The sequence below is a fragment of the Macaca fascicularis genome, chromosome 3 (assembly GCF_037993035.2).
Source record: "Macaca fascicularis isolate 582-1 chromosome 3, T2T-MFA8v1.1".
In the NCBI taxonomy this organism is placed as follows: Eukaryota; Metazoa; Chordata; class Mammalia; order Primates; family Cercopithecidae; genus Macaca; species Macaca fascicularis.
The window spans coordinates 130361010-130375206 of NC_088377.1; the positions used below are offsets into that span (position 1 = coordinate 130361010).

The 14197-nt window shown below is 38.5% G+C and overlaps 1 protein-coding gene across 17 annotated transcripts in view; it reads right to left on the bottom strand.

The window, feature by feature from the left end:
- CDK14 (cyclin dependent kinase 14) overlaps window positions 1-14197 on the bottom strand; it is a 790403-nt gene that overhangs the window by 249923 nt on the left and 526283 nt on the right. The gene's annotated exons all lie outside the window — the stretch shown is intronic.

Here is a 14197-nt window from a genome sequence, read left to right on the forward strand (position 1 = left end):
ATTTGTGGAATGAATGTGCAATTATTTTAAAAATCACAAAATCTACAGAAGTCATTTTTTAAAAGAAAAAAACCTGTGTGACAGTTTTTCATCTAGCTGTATTCATTAGTGACAAGAATATTTTTTTTTTCTGTTGGTTTGTATTTTATTTTATTTTATTTTATTTTTTATTATACTTTAAGTTCTAGGGTACATATGCATAACGTGCAGGTTTGTTACATATGTATACTTGTGCCATGTTGGTGTGCTGCACCCATCAACACGTCAGCACCCATCAACTCGTCATTTACATCAGGTATAACTCCCAATGCAATCTCCCCCTCCCCCCTCCCCGTGATAGGCCCCGGTGTGTGAGGTTCCCCTTCCCGAGTCCAAGAATAAAGTGCTATTTATTGTTACGATGTTTGTAGCACTTAAAATATTTTTACAGTGAACCCACCATAACATATTCATTTTAATGTTCTATTTAAAATTTTTTATGTAGTAGTAAGGAAATGACTTTTTCTTATTTATTAAATGTAGCATTCCATTTTCAGTATTATATGTAAATTTTAAAATTAATAAGACAGCTGGTAAGACAAAGAATTTCTAATTAATTCAGCTACGGTTACAGTGCCCCAATTTTTTTCTACAAGTCAGTTTTAATAATAATGCAATGGTATACTATAAATTGGTTAATATTTATAAGTATTCCATATTAAAATATACAGATTACACACACACAGACATACCTACACATTCATGGTCCCCAACTTTTCTGCACATGAATGGAGTAACTATTTTTGATAACAGATTTCTATAACAATATCTTCCTTCTTTCCTCTGCAAGGTTTTATGCCACCTTAATTCACACAAAATTGAACAATAGATGGGACAATCAAGATGATAAAGTGTGGCCAGAACTTGGTAACCCCATTAAAAGGGTTGGTTCCTCCAATGACTATGGTTCCATATGGAGACTAAAGAGCCAGGCACAAGTCCTGAAATAGGTTCTGACTTGTTCCATATGCTGTTGTCAAGTCAAATGGGATGCTAAAAACATTCGGGCTTGATTCTCTTGGTTTTCCTGAGGCCCTGTTGTCAGAAAGCTAAGCCAGAAGGATGAGAGAATGAAAAAAGTTGAAGATTTTCATTGACAGCTCAGACCAGGCTAGTTATAAAAAAATTGCGATGTCCTCAGTTGTAAAGGGGAAAATAAGACCACAAAATAACCTAGAAGTAGTATAAATCAAAACAACCACGTGTAATTTCAGATCAACTATGCTCACTTTGAATATGAGTCTGCTAGACTGGTTAAATATTTTTGGAAAGTACAAATAGAAAAAAGTGCTTTATCTACACTTTTTTCCCACGTTTAGGCCAAAGACTACTCGAATTTTATTCAGATGAGCCACATAACGTCCCAAAACAACAGTAAAAATAGCTTTCAATATCTAACTTTCCAAAGCTTAAGACTGAGTCTCTTAAAATGGTTTGCATGTAAATGTGTCAGATAGAGTGAAGAATGTTATTACATTTTTAAGCTACATTATTCTACATTGCTTGAGAAAAATTCTCTTATCTCATTTGAATATAGTTAGTCAATTAAAACAATTTATTGTAGAAAGTGTCCTCTATATTGATCGACAAAAAGTTTTTACCCTAAAAATGTCTGTTTGGTTAATAAGATAAGAAAATCCCAAAACTTTTCAGGAAGGGAGAAAATCATTAAAACAATGACTCAAAAAACAAAAATAAAAGAAAGACAAAAAGAAGCAAAGTAAGAGAAAGAAAAGAATGAACAAAAGAGGAAAGAAAGATACTTTGAAGTATAAATATATACATTTTTAACAAATATTTTTGGTAAAGATATTGATATGTGTTTACATAGTTCATGCATCAAAACATGCTTACTCATGCAAAATTTATTAAACCACATTCTTCAGTTGAAAGAAAACTGTAGGACAGGATTAATTAGCACAGCATGTGTGAAAGCTTTCTTTCTCTGTTCTTTGTCAGTTGCTATGGTTACACTACAGGAAGAGAGCTACACTACCTTTTAAAAAAGATGCAGTTCATGGATTACTATCAAAACTTCTTATATCAATGTTTAGTTTGATTTAAAAGTCAAAAAGCAAAGTGCTAACCAGACAAGTGCAGGTTATATGCACGTTGCTGCTTTGGCTGAGTGTGTGCTCAAGAAGGGGTACAATTTCCGATGGGCACCTAAAATGGCTTGCATAAAATTCAGTGTATCCAACTTCAAGGTGCTGACATTTCTAACTAATGAAAGACCCCAGAGTAAAGGGGATAATCCTGCTATTCAAGCCCTACTGCCAATGATTCAAAGTTGAGCTGCCCTGATACTAGCATAGCAGAATCTTGGATTTCTGGAGGAGTTAAGAAGCTTTACAGCTAACCTCTTATCCGATAACAAAATTCCTCCTCACATCTCTATGATGGTTATCTTATAGATAATATCTGCTGCTACCCTGAGCCTGGTTCTACCCTCTGGCATGGACACAGAATAAATCACGGGATAGTGCTCCCAACATTTTCCCTAAGCAGACCAGCCATTCAGCACCAAACAATGAAAACTCCTCAGGCCTCATCATAATAGCTCTCTCTGCTGCATTAGACTCTGCTGACCACTCTCTTTCTTCTACATTTTCTCACTTTATTTCTCAGATAGAGGATAGTTAACCGGAATGACTTGGTCTCCTTCTGGGACCTTCCCCTTTTTGCCCCTTAAATGCTGGTTTTGTCTATAGCTATATATACATATGCTCAAACCAGTGCTTTCTCAAACATATACACTTTATAGGTCACTGGGCCTTATGTCAAGTTTTTTAACTGTCATCCATAGATGATTTCGCCCAAGATTTTATCTCCAGCTTATACTTGTCCTTGGACTTCAGACCTGGTTCTATGTATTTCCCTACTAGGCATAGGTGCTAGATGTCCTACAGGCACTCAATATAATTCCAGCCAGAAGTAATACAGAGAATACACCAAAAGAGTCCAGGAGCAAATGCATTTTACTAGTAATTATTTTAAGTTCCAAAAAGAGCCAAGGTTCTTTTCTTTTAGCTGTACACAGATGTAAACTAGAACTTATATTCCATGTACATTTAATTATTCCTTCAAATTCCAGTGCATCCTCTTCTTTGTAGGTGGTAAAATTGGCTGGGGATTTGAGCAATCTCTTTAACTCTGTGGAGAAAATTGCTCAACCTAGGATGAGGTTCAGAAATGATAACTCCCATTCCTTTGCTTTGACTAAGGAATTGAGAAGGAACTGGCAACACTGACTTACTCCTTTCTAACTAAGTGAAATTAATAACAGCAAATCTAGCTGAATTTTCAGTCAACTAAAATGCAGTATAGAAATAGTACCTTTCATTACTTCAGAGTCTTTCCAGAAAATGGACGAACGCTTTGTGTTGGTCAGTGGTTTCATATTATATTATGGAGTAACTCCCACACCTCTCTCTCAACACACCTTACTCCCCAAATTAAACAATCAGAAAAAAAAAGTCTTGCTCCTAGTTAATCACAAAATCAAAATTTCTAGGAGAAAGGTTCCTTTCTTTATCACTTGACTCCAGACAGACATAAAATGCTTGGATAATATTTTACCACAAGATAGTTACACTGGGAAGGGAAAGACTTGAGGCCTTCTCTATTCCACGAATCAGTACATGGGGTGAAGGCTTTTGGACTTCATTCACATTCCACAGCCAAAGACTGGCCAAGAATTTCTTTTTTGATATAATTTTTAAATGGAGTATTCTCCCTCCTACAGGATTTTTACTATATTAAATATCTTATGATGTGGTAACACTATTTGAAGATACTCTATTGCTGCTATTATAGAGTATCAATAAACAACCAACAAATATTTTCTTACGGTGTTCTAGCCTTTAATCTTTTCTCTCTGTACTTGACAAGGTTTCCCTGAATGACTTTATTTACTCCCATGGCTTAAGTTACCATCTATATATACTGATGATCCCAAACACATATTGCTAGCATCAACCTTCCCCTAAAGCTTCAAGTTTCTATATCAAAAATGTCCACTTAGATCTTCCATGATAGTCCACAGGTATCTCAATTAAACATTTTTCCTGTCTCCAATTTTCCAACCAGTACTACATCCTTTAGCATTTCCAACTGACTGCTATACATCACCATCCATCCATTCACCAAAGCTGTAAGTCTTGTTTTGGTGTAGTCTCCCTCTACTTACAAAATCACAAAACCCAGTGGATTTTACTTTATAATTTTCCCTCTTTTCTTCCTCCTCCTTAGGTCCTCATATCACCTCTTGATGGATTATTACACTAGCAAGTCTGACCATGGCACAATATTATCTTCAAAATGTAGACAATAAATGATGTACATTTATTAAAATTATTTTTATTGTTGGCCAGGCGCAGTGGCTAACACCTGTAATCCCTGCACTTTGGGAAGCCAAGGCAGGTGGGTCACCTGAAGGCAGGAGATCAAGACCAGCCTGGCCAACATGGTGACACCCCGTCTCTATTGAAAACAAAAAATTAGCTGGGTATGGTGGCACGTGCCTATAATCCCAGGTACTCGGGAGGCTAAGGTACGAGAATCGCTTGAACCCAGGAGGTGGAGGTTGCAGTAAGTTGAGATCACGCCTGGGCAAAAGAACAAAACTCCGTCTCAAAAAACATAAATAAAAACAAAAATTAATTTTATTGTTTAATGGAACATTCCTCAATGCGAATAACAGTAACAATAACAACAAAAGACTTAAATGCCCAATCTACTCATATAATCACTATGAGATGTGGGTACCCGCCAACTTCCTCCCTCTTATTTGACTTACTAGGAAGTGTATCCTTTCCAGAAAATTGGGCATCTTAAGGAAAGGCCTGTTTTTTGTTTGTTTGTTTTTTAAATACATTTGCCATCCTATGGTGTTGTTTAAAGTGGAAAAGTAGTTTCAAGATTACAATTAAAATATGCTTTTCTTTCCTTTGAATGTAATATATTTGTTTCGGTTTCTGTCTAGACTTTCAACAGTGCTACTTTTTACAAGAAACCAAAATCCCTTAAAAATGTTTAGATTTATTCAGTAGTCTTCCTGCCGAATTTTTTAAGTTCAATAAATTATGCCTAACTTGTATATATCCTAAAGGGTACAGATTTTTTTTTAAAATATATATTTCATTTGGCCGGGTGCAGTGGCTCATGCCTGTAATCCCAGCATTTTGGGAGGCCGAGGCAGGTAGATCACCTGCGGTTAGGAAGTCAAGACCAGCCTGGCCAACATGGTGAAACCCCGTCTCTACTAAAAATACAAAAAATTAGCCAAGCATGGTGGCGGGTGCCTGTAGTCCCAGCTACTCGGGAAGCCGAGACAGAGAATCACTTAAATCCCGGTGGGGCAATTGCAGTGAGCCGAGATCGCACCACTGAACTTCAGCCTGGGCAACAATAACGACACTCCATCTAAAAAAACAAAACAAAACAAACAAACAAAAAAACTATACACATACACACTCACATATATATAATTTTTAAATAACAGAAATAATAACATTTTAATATAAGCATTCCACAGAAGACATAAAATATTCAAATAATTAACTTTCAGGTACAGTACCGATTTATTTTTTTTCTATTTTTTCTCTTTTTGCATAGAAAATAAAAACAATATGGTTCTCTGGGAAATAACAACTTTAAGTGAAATTAATAGATGTGGTAAACAAACTAGTTAGAATTCTTTGGCTAAATACTATATGAGAAACATGCTTTTGTTCTTAGAGCATTAGCATGCGTATTGGAAGACTTGTGATATGGCAAAACTAAATGCCTAGTAGTGGTTCTGGCACTATCTAGTTTGTTATTTCTCCTTGATTAAGTGACTTAAGCTTTCTAGCTTTGGTTTCACTATGTGTGTGATGAGGGGCCTGAGATATGGGGTCAGTAAACTATGGCCTGAGAGCTGGTCATTTGTCTTTGTAATTAAATTTTGGTGGAAAACAGCTACATCCATTCACTCATGTATTGCCCACAGCTGCTGTTGCATTAAACCATGTGACCCATAGCCTATGATATTTAGTACCTGGCCCTGTAAGAAAGTTTGCTGACTCCTGGGACAGACTAGGCTAACTTCAAGTACTAATTCATTCAAGTACTAATGCTCAGTGATTCTAAGAAAATATTTTTCACTAAAATCTTCACTCAATGTATGAAGATCACATGTGCTCAAATTCTTAAACAGCCCTTTAAATAATTCCACCTCAATGATCCCATCACATCACATCTGCATTAGCAGTGAATGATTTAAATCATTTTCAATAGAGTATATGTGAATATATCATTTTCACAGTTCACTGGTTTACATTTCATTTGCTAGTTTCTGCTTCTCAGTTAATGAAACTTGTAGTTATTATTCCAATGCTAGATGACAACACAATATAAAACATGAATTTCAAAGCCTGACTAAATCGGCAATTTTGATGAATTTCCATAACCACACTGATTTATTACCAATTTTCAAAACTTAAAGGTAAAACCCATTGATTCATTATAAGAATCTGTTTTAAGTCAAGGTATAATATTCAGAACTTTCAAGGCATTTGTTTGTATTAATATATACTCAAAACATTATACACGTATGTACCTATATGTGTTAAAGAGAAAATATTTGTTGACATAATTACAACCATAATTAGGTCAAGTAAGGTAAGACTAACTGTGATTTAGGCCAGAGAAATACTTTGCACTTGCTGGGAAAGAAGTCAATCTATAAAGTTAAAAATTATTATACATACATATTTAAAATGACAACATATGCTCTTGTTAGTGTATTAATTTCTTTACTTTTTGAAAGAAAAAATTAGTATGAGTGTATGTATGAGAGGCTTCTGAGAAAACTCTTCCCATTTCCTTCCTAAACCAGCTAGGTTTCTCTCCCTTCCTTCCTTTCTTTCCTCCTTCCTTCCTTCCTTCCGTCCGTCCATCCGTCCGTCCTTCCTTCCTTTCTCTCTCTCTCTCTCTCTTTCTTTCTTTGTCTGTCTTTCTTTCTTTCTTTCTTTCTTTCTTTCTTTCTCTCTCTCTCTCTCTCTCTCTCTCTTTTTCTTTCTTTCTTTTTTAAGTAGTAGGAGGACGCAATATCCTTACCTGGTCTTATTCTAGATAATAGAAAATCATGAAAATCAGTGGATGTACAGTGTTCATTATACAGAGGCAAAACACACAATTTATTGAGCAGTTATAATTAGTTAGGTACTCTAATGGTTTTAAATGTATTATATCATTTAATGGTTACACAACTTAGAATGTTGTAAGATTATTCATATCCCCATATAACAGAAAGAAAACTAATGTCTAGAGAAACTAATTTACCCCAGGACATACTGTAATAAGTGGCCAGGAAAATGCAGGTAGTGCTACCACCTCCCCAAGAAGACTGGGAACTTGGGAACAGGTTGCCTGGCAAGTGTTGGTTGGGCTAGCATTGGATGGTAGCCTAGACCAGCAGGTCCAAAGTCCAGAATGGTGACTGGTTAGCCTGGTGAGGGAGACTGAAAGGGATAAGGTTGGGGGATGGATGACAGCAAAGATAGGAATGGGAAGTAAACTGAAAACACAGGCTGGTTGTTCTGGAAAAAGTTTCCAAAAACATTGAGTAAATTAGAGAGAATGATTGATGCTGTCTAGAGAGCCTCCACATAATCAGACAAAAAGCCTGTGAAGAAAAGAGAAAATTGATAAGGAAATACTGCAGAGAAAAGCTCAGGAAACTTTAAGCTAGGGTCTGGTTGCTGAAATGAGAACAACTCTTATCTGCTTTGTTTGTTGGTTTGTTTTGTTTTAAAATGGAAAGGGTGGAAGGCAGTAGCCACATAAATGGAGCAGTTAGCTAGAAGGCTGTGATGGCTTGCAGGGTAACAGCGGGAAATGGAAACTGTTGGGAGAGGGGGACCGTGAAAAGGGAATGGCCTATTTATCTTACAGGATCGTAAGGACTCTTTTTTTTTCTTTTTTCAGAAACCTCAAACTGGGGTGTGGTCAAAGCCAATCTTAAAGGCATGTAATAAATAACACCGAAAGAAAAGGCTCTTCTGAAATGCCCTGACTAAAGTGAATTTTTAAAACATTTCATGAGATAAAAATAGGCAATTACTTTCAAACATGAACTAAGACGATTTTATGTTTCTTCAATAATAAAAGCCCTTATGAATCAGTGCAAATTAATGAGGCGATTATTGAACAAATTCAAGAAAAAAAAGCTTTGGGTCATATTGAATTATTGTAATACTTTTAAATTTTATGGTTGCTGCCCAGGTTCTCTGAATCATTTTCACTATGCTTTTGGTATTTTCTTTTCTCTCATCATTCTATTTGAGGAGAAGCCTATTAAAAGACATGCACATCTGTATTTTGATAATTTTAAAGACACTTTGTGACACCTGGTGACAATCTTGGTTGTCCTGAAATTGGAGTTGGTCATTGCTAATGTAGTAAATAAGCGTCACAACTTTGAATCTCCAAAAGAAGTATTTGGGGAATATTTTCAAAAATACATTAATTCCATGAAATAAATACACACCACAATCACTACAGAGAAGAGTCATCACAGAGCTTTCGAGCAGGCAAGGATCTAAGGCAGTCTGTATCTTCTATAATATTCTTATTTATTTTTAAACAGAAAATCAATTGAGGCCCAAAGTTCTGTCCATTCTGCCTCCACTGCTTCTAATTCATTCCCTTCTTTGTCCCCACTGCTACTGCCACATCAAGCCCTCAGACTTAAACACGTCTGGGTCTTGAACCTATTAACTGGTCCCCTAGCTGCAAAGGTTGCCCTTCCTATTCCTCTTCCATATTCTGATGAAGAGACAGTTTCATGTAGTATGTAAGAGCTTCCTCTTTGGGGTCAGCTATGACCGCCACTTACAAGATGTGTGATTTGGGGCTCATCTTCAGTGGCTTTGTCTGTGAAATGCATGTAGTAAAACTCTGCTAGATAGATACTCTGAATTTGCCTCTTCTGATGCATTCTTGACTCTCCTTCACCCTGTTCTTTGCTCCCCACAGGCTGTCCTTAATGAGCGCATAATTACAACATCCTTGTCCCCTGGCCTCAAGTTGGGTTTGGCCAATGGGGAGCAAACTGACCAAATGATCATGAGGAAGGAGAAAAGTGAGCTCAGTATATTTGTTCTCCTGGCTTCTTCCCAACTGGACAAGGAAATGGTATTGGCTAAGTTCTTCCTTAGAAGGCTATAGCTCTTGCTCAGAACCAATTTCAATGAATTTTCCCAGGAGGAGTAGTGAAATTTTCCACACTATTGCTAGCCTGAAGGGGTTTCACATACTTAACCCTGCCCAGAGTTTCATAAACAGTCCCTTCATCGAACACCCCTCAATTGCCCCATTTGTATTGTCATTTGTTTCCTTCTAGAACCCTGATACGATAGCCACACCTAACTCGAAAGGTATTTGTGTGAATTAAATGAGATAATGCATGAAAAATGCTTAATCATACATCTGGCCTACAGCAGCACTTAATTCATACTGGCTATTACCAGGAACTAAAACACCATCTGATTATCTAAACCAGTTCTCTGCTAAAAATCTTTTTTATTTATTTTTATTTTTTATTATTATTATACTTTAAGTTCTAGGCTACATGTGCATAACGTGCAGGTTTGTTACATATGTATACTTGTGCCATGTTGGTGTGCTACACCCATCAACTCGTCAGCACCCATCAACTCGTCATTTACATCAGGTATAACTCCCAATGCAATCCCTCCCCCCTCCCCCCTCCCCATGATAGGCCCTAGTGTGTGATGTTCCCCTTCCCGAGTCCAAGTGATCGCATTGTTCAGTTCCCACCTATGAGTGAGAACATGCGGTGTTTGGTTTTCTGTTAGATCCTCTGGGCTTTATCCTGAAGTCCAAATTCCAAGGAATAAAAGAACATGTGACTATCTTATTTCTTCCTATCCCTTTCTATGTTCTAGTCAACTGTTAGCAGCCAATCAAATTACTGGTAGTTTTTTTTTTTTTTTCTTAGTTCATTGGAACAACATGGTCTCATATCCTGTAATTATTAATACTTATTCAGCAGATGACTCCTACATATCCTTCAAAACTATACTCAGGGCCAAGGCCTCCAGAAGCTTCCCTGACTTGCCCTCCCCTTCCCGGTCCAGGTAATGAACGGTTCCTCTGTTCTCTGATTTACCTCAGCACTGCACTTAACAAATAAACATAGCAAAGTCTTTCATTTACATGACAGCTGCCACCTGCCCCACACAGGTGGGGTAGACCAATTTTCTCAAAATAGGGCCACATTTTTTTCCCTTTTTGAGAAAGGATCTTACTCTGTCACCCAGGCTAGAGAGCAGTGGTACAATGACAGCTCACTGCAGCCTCATATTCCTGGGCTCAAGAGGTCCTCTCAGCTCAGCCTCCAAGTAGCTAGGGCTACAGGCGTGCACCACCATGCCTGGCTAATTTTTAAATTTTTTGTAGAAACAGGATCTTGCCATGTTGCACAGGTTGGTCTCAAATTCCTGAGCTCAAGTAATCCTCCCGCCTCAGCTTCCCAAAATGCTAGGATTACAGGCGTGGGCCACTGCACCTGGACATGGCCACATATCACCTGCCTTTGTATCTATCTCCAGTTTCTGGCGTGACATCTGGCCTGCAGTATGTCTACTGATAAACTGACATTTCTAGCAAGAGCCACCACCTAGTATGAACACCTGAAGCAGAGTTTCCTTTGGCAGATGGCACCTGTGTGTCATCCCAGCCTATAGGGATGGACCTGTCTTAGTCTATTTTTTGTTGCTATCAAAGAATACTTGAAAGTGAGTCATTTATAAAACAAAAAAGTTTATTTTGGCTGATGGTTTTGGAGGCTTGGAAGTCCAAGATCAGGCAGCTGCATCTGCTTGACATCTGGATAGAGTTTGGTATTGGGTCATCGTGTTGTGGAGAAGAGGAAGGATGAAGTGGGCATGTACAAAAAGGGCAAAACATGACGGGCAACCTCAGTTTATAACAATCCACTCTCTTGGTAACTAATCCAGTTCCCTGAGAGCAAGAACTCACTCCTTTGAGGATTAATCCAGTCTTGCAAGAGCAGCATTAATTCTCTTAACAACCTCATCACCCCTTAAGGGACCCACCTCCCAACACTGCCACACTAGGGACCAAAGTTCTGAAACATATTCTGGGGGAAACACTCAAACTATAGCAGGACCCACCCCAACTCATTCAGAACAGCTCTGTTTTCACCTTGAGACTTCAATAGAAAACCTATCCTTGGATTTCAAAATGCTAAAGAACTTAATATGAGTAAAGCTGAATCATGGTAAACCCCAAAACATACATAAAATACTTTAATCTGTTTATGATGCACACGAATATTGTAAATGAAAAAACAAAGCTATTAATATTCTTATTTATACCATAAGGCTATTGATATACAAGCTACCAGCCCTTAAATACAAGTAAGGGAACCACTTTCCTGACTAATCAATTTTTCTCAAATTTTATCTAATATAATATTTAAATTTTAGATAAATAAAACCTCAAGAATTAATCTTTCCTCTGAACTTTTATATTGCATCTCAATCTCTATTCAGCTCACTTGGCAGACAGCACATAAATATGTTATTATTTATATTTTTATCTCGGTTTACCTCTCTTACTATACAAAATGTATGCCCTAAGAGCAAGGATCATTTCTTATGATTGTCTCAATTTTTTACTACCACTCCCCACCCCTTCTGCATCTCTATGTAACACTGGGTCTTACGTAAAATGTACAATTTAGACAACGCAAAGTCTGTGTAAAACACACTTGGAAAGGGGATTGATTCTTCCTTCGCTTACTAGGATTCCAGGCTATGAATTATTATACTTAGATGTGTTAAACCAGCTTAGAGCCCAACCATAGAAAGATCAGGCTTCTCTGATTCAGCATGACACTTCAGCTGCCTCTCAACGAGTTAACTTGAGCCACAGAAATAGGTATGTCCAGACTCAACAATTTTTTTAAAAAAAAGTTTGACGGGCAGAAGTATAAAAATACTCTTTTCAAAGCTTCCAGCTGTTCAGCTTTACTGAAGGAAGAGACCTGAATTTACCTTTGAGGCTGTTTCTTTATTCTTGGAAAATCAACTTAATGGCAAATTCTGTTATATAAATATAAAGCAAGTCCCTACCCACTGTTCTGGGGCAAGCAATGAAATTAACCTGCATCTTGATGTTTCAAAAAGGAGAAAGGGTTTAATGTAAGCCGGGTGCATGTTTTAGCAGAGCCATGTTTCTGAGGCTCTGCGGCTTCTTTGAGGAAGATGTTTATTGATTCAGGGAACATAGAGACTGCACAATGAAGCTTCCCCCTGTTCTTGATCAGCGGTTTTTAGGAACTCAGAGAACTGAAGAAAGGGTGTGTGCTGAAAGCTATTCTTCACCCTCCAAAGGAATGGACCAATAAAGCCCAACTTGCAGTAACATTTAAGTCTAAATCTCACAAGGATTACTGATATTGGACTGTTGGTCGTGATCAGATCCTTAATCCCTGAAGCCACAAGTCATTTCTCCTTATTGTGAAATTTCTCAAGTCATTTCTTCTTAATGTGAAATTTCTCAAGATTCAAGTGTGCCTCTGATTTGTCACCCAGAGCTCTACCTTGTATAAACGTTATATGCTGTGATTGTCTACTGGGGCTGGAGGGCAGAGTCCCCAGTCCTGTGGCTGGGGGATGGAAGGTTGACTCCAAGACATAAGATGAGACTTCCCAGGCACCTTAGATTCTCACAGGGAGAAAACTTTCCTTCCTGAGCCCTGGGGTTGTAGGGCCTGAATTCCAGGTAGCAACCCTGGGGTATAATCACTAGGGAAACAGAGAATCCAGCCCTAGTCAGAGACAGATGCACAGGAAATAAAGATAAAGGATCCCTTTCCCCCACACTGAGACTGATCCTCTGAGCTCTGAGCAGAGCACTTTGAAGAGAAATGTGTGATGCCTCTGTTCTGTCCTGCCTATCCCCAAATGTCCAGCCTTCATAAAATCATGTTGGAAATAACAGCCAGGTATCAGCTGCATTGTAGCTAAGAAACGGGTCAGCTTTGCCCTTGGGCAGATGGCAAAAGAGTCAGAATAGCCATTGCAGTGGAAGACACCAGGGAGGAGCCAGGTGTGCCCTAAGTGTCAACATTAGAGGTACTTTTATGGTGGCATGAAAAGGAATAGCAAGGTACAAGAACATGAGGCACTTGCTTCAGACACAACAGAACAACACTTGCTGCACTGGTGCAAACTTGCAGAGTCCATGCTGGGTGCCGTGGTATGCACCTGTATTCTCAGCTACCTGGGAGACTAAGGCAGGAAGATCGCTGGCCCCCAAGAGTTTGAGTCCAGCCTGGGCAACATAGCAAAACGTCATGTCTACAAAAAATTAAAAAAAAAAAAATAGCCGGGTTTGGTGGTGTACACCTGTAGTTCCAGCTACTCAAGAGGCAGGAGGATCACTTGAACCCAGGAATTTAAGGCTGCAGTGAGCTATGATTGCACCACTGCTCTTTACCCTGTCTCGCTCTCCTGCAGGACCCTGTCTCTGAAAACAAACAGACAAACAAACTAAGCAAATAACCAGGCCCATGCTGAGGAGTCCCAATGTCCTGGAAAGAGAGCAAGCCATAAAGAAATCTGTGGAAAGTGATTCAGGCAGTGGGTACAGCCGATGCTCACGTTTTGAGACAGGGTGGGTCTGACCTGTCATGGGTATGGTGAGGAGGTCCATGTGACAGAATGTAGTATGTCCTTCATGCACTTTGGTGCATCCATGCTTCCAGGCACCCTCCCCACATGCCCTTCTCTGCCACTTCCCGTATCTAATTCTAATCTCAACCCATCCTCTAATTTTTCCTTGATTACTGAAGTTACAAGTTATTTCTCCTGTTGTGGACTTTCTCAAGATTCAACGGCACCTCTGATTTGTCACCCAGCATTTTGGCTTGAAGCATCGCCATCACATGAAAGTGGCCCTAACCTATTTAAGGCAGAGGCCATGTCTGAGTGGTGAAAGTCCCCAGGATCAATACATGAGTAATGTGTTGAGTTAACTGGTTGAACTGAACTTGGAAGCCATTGGTTATTTTTCAGAAGTTTCAGAGAGTGACCAATGGCAACTTTATTCTGGGTGTTTA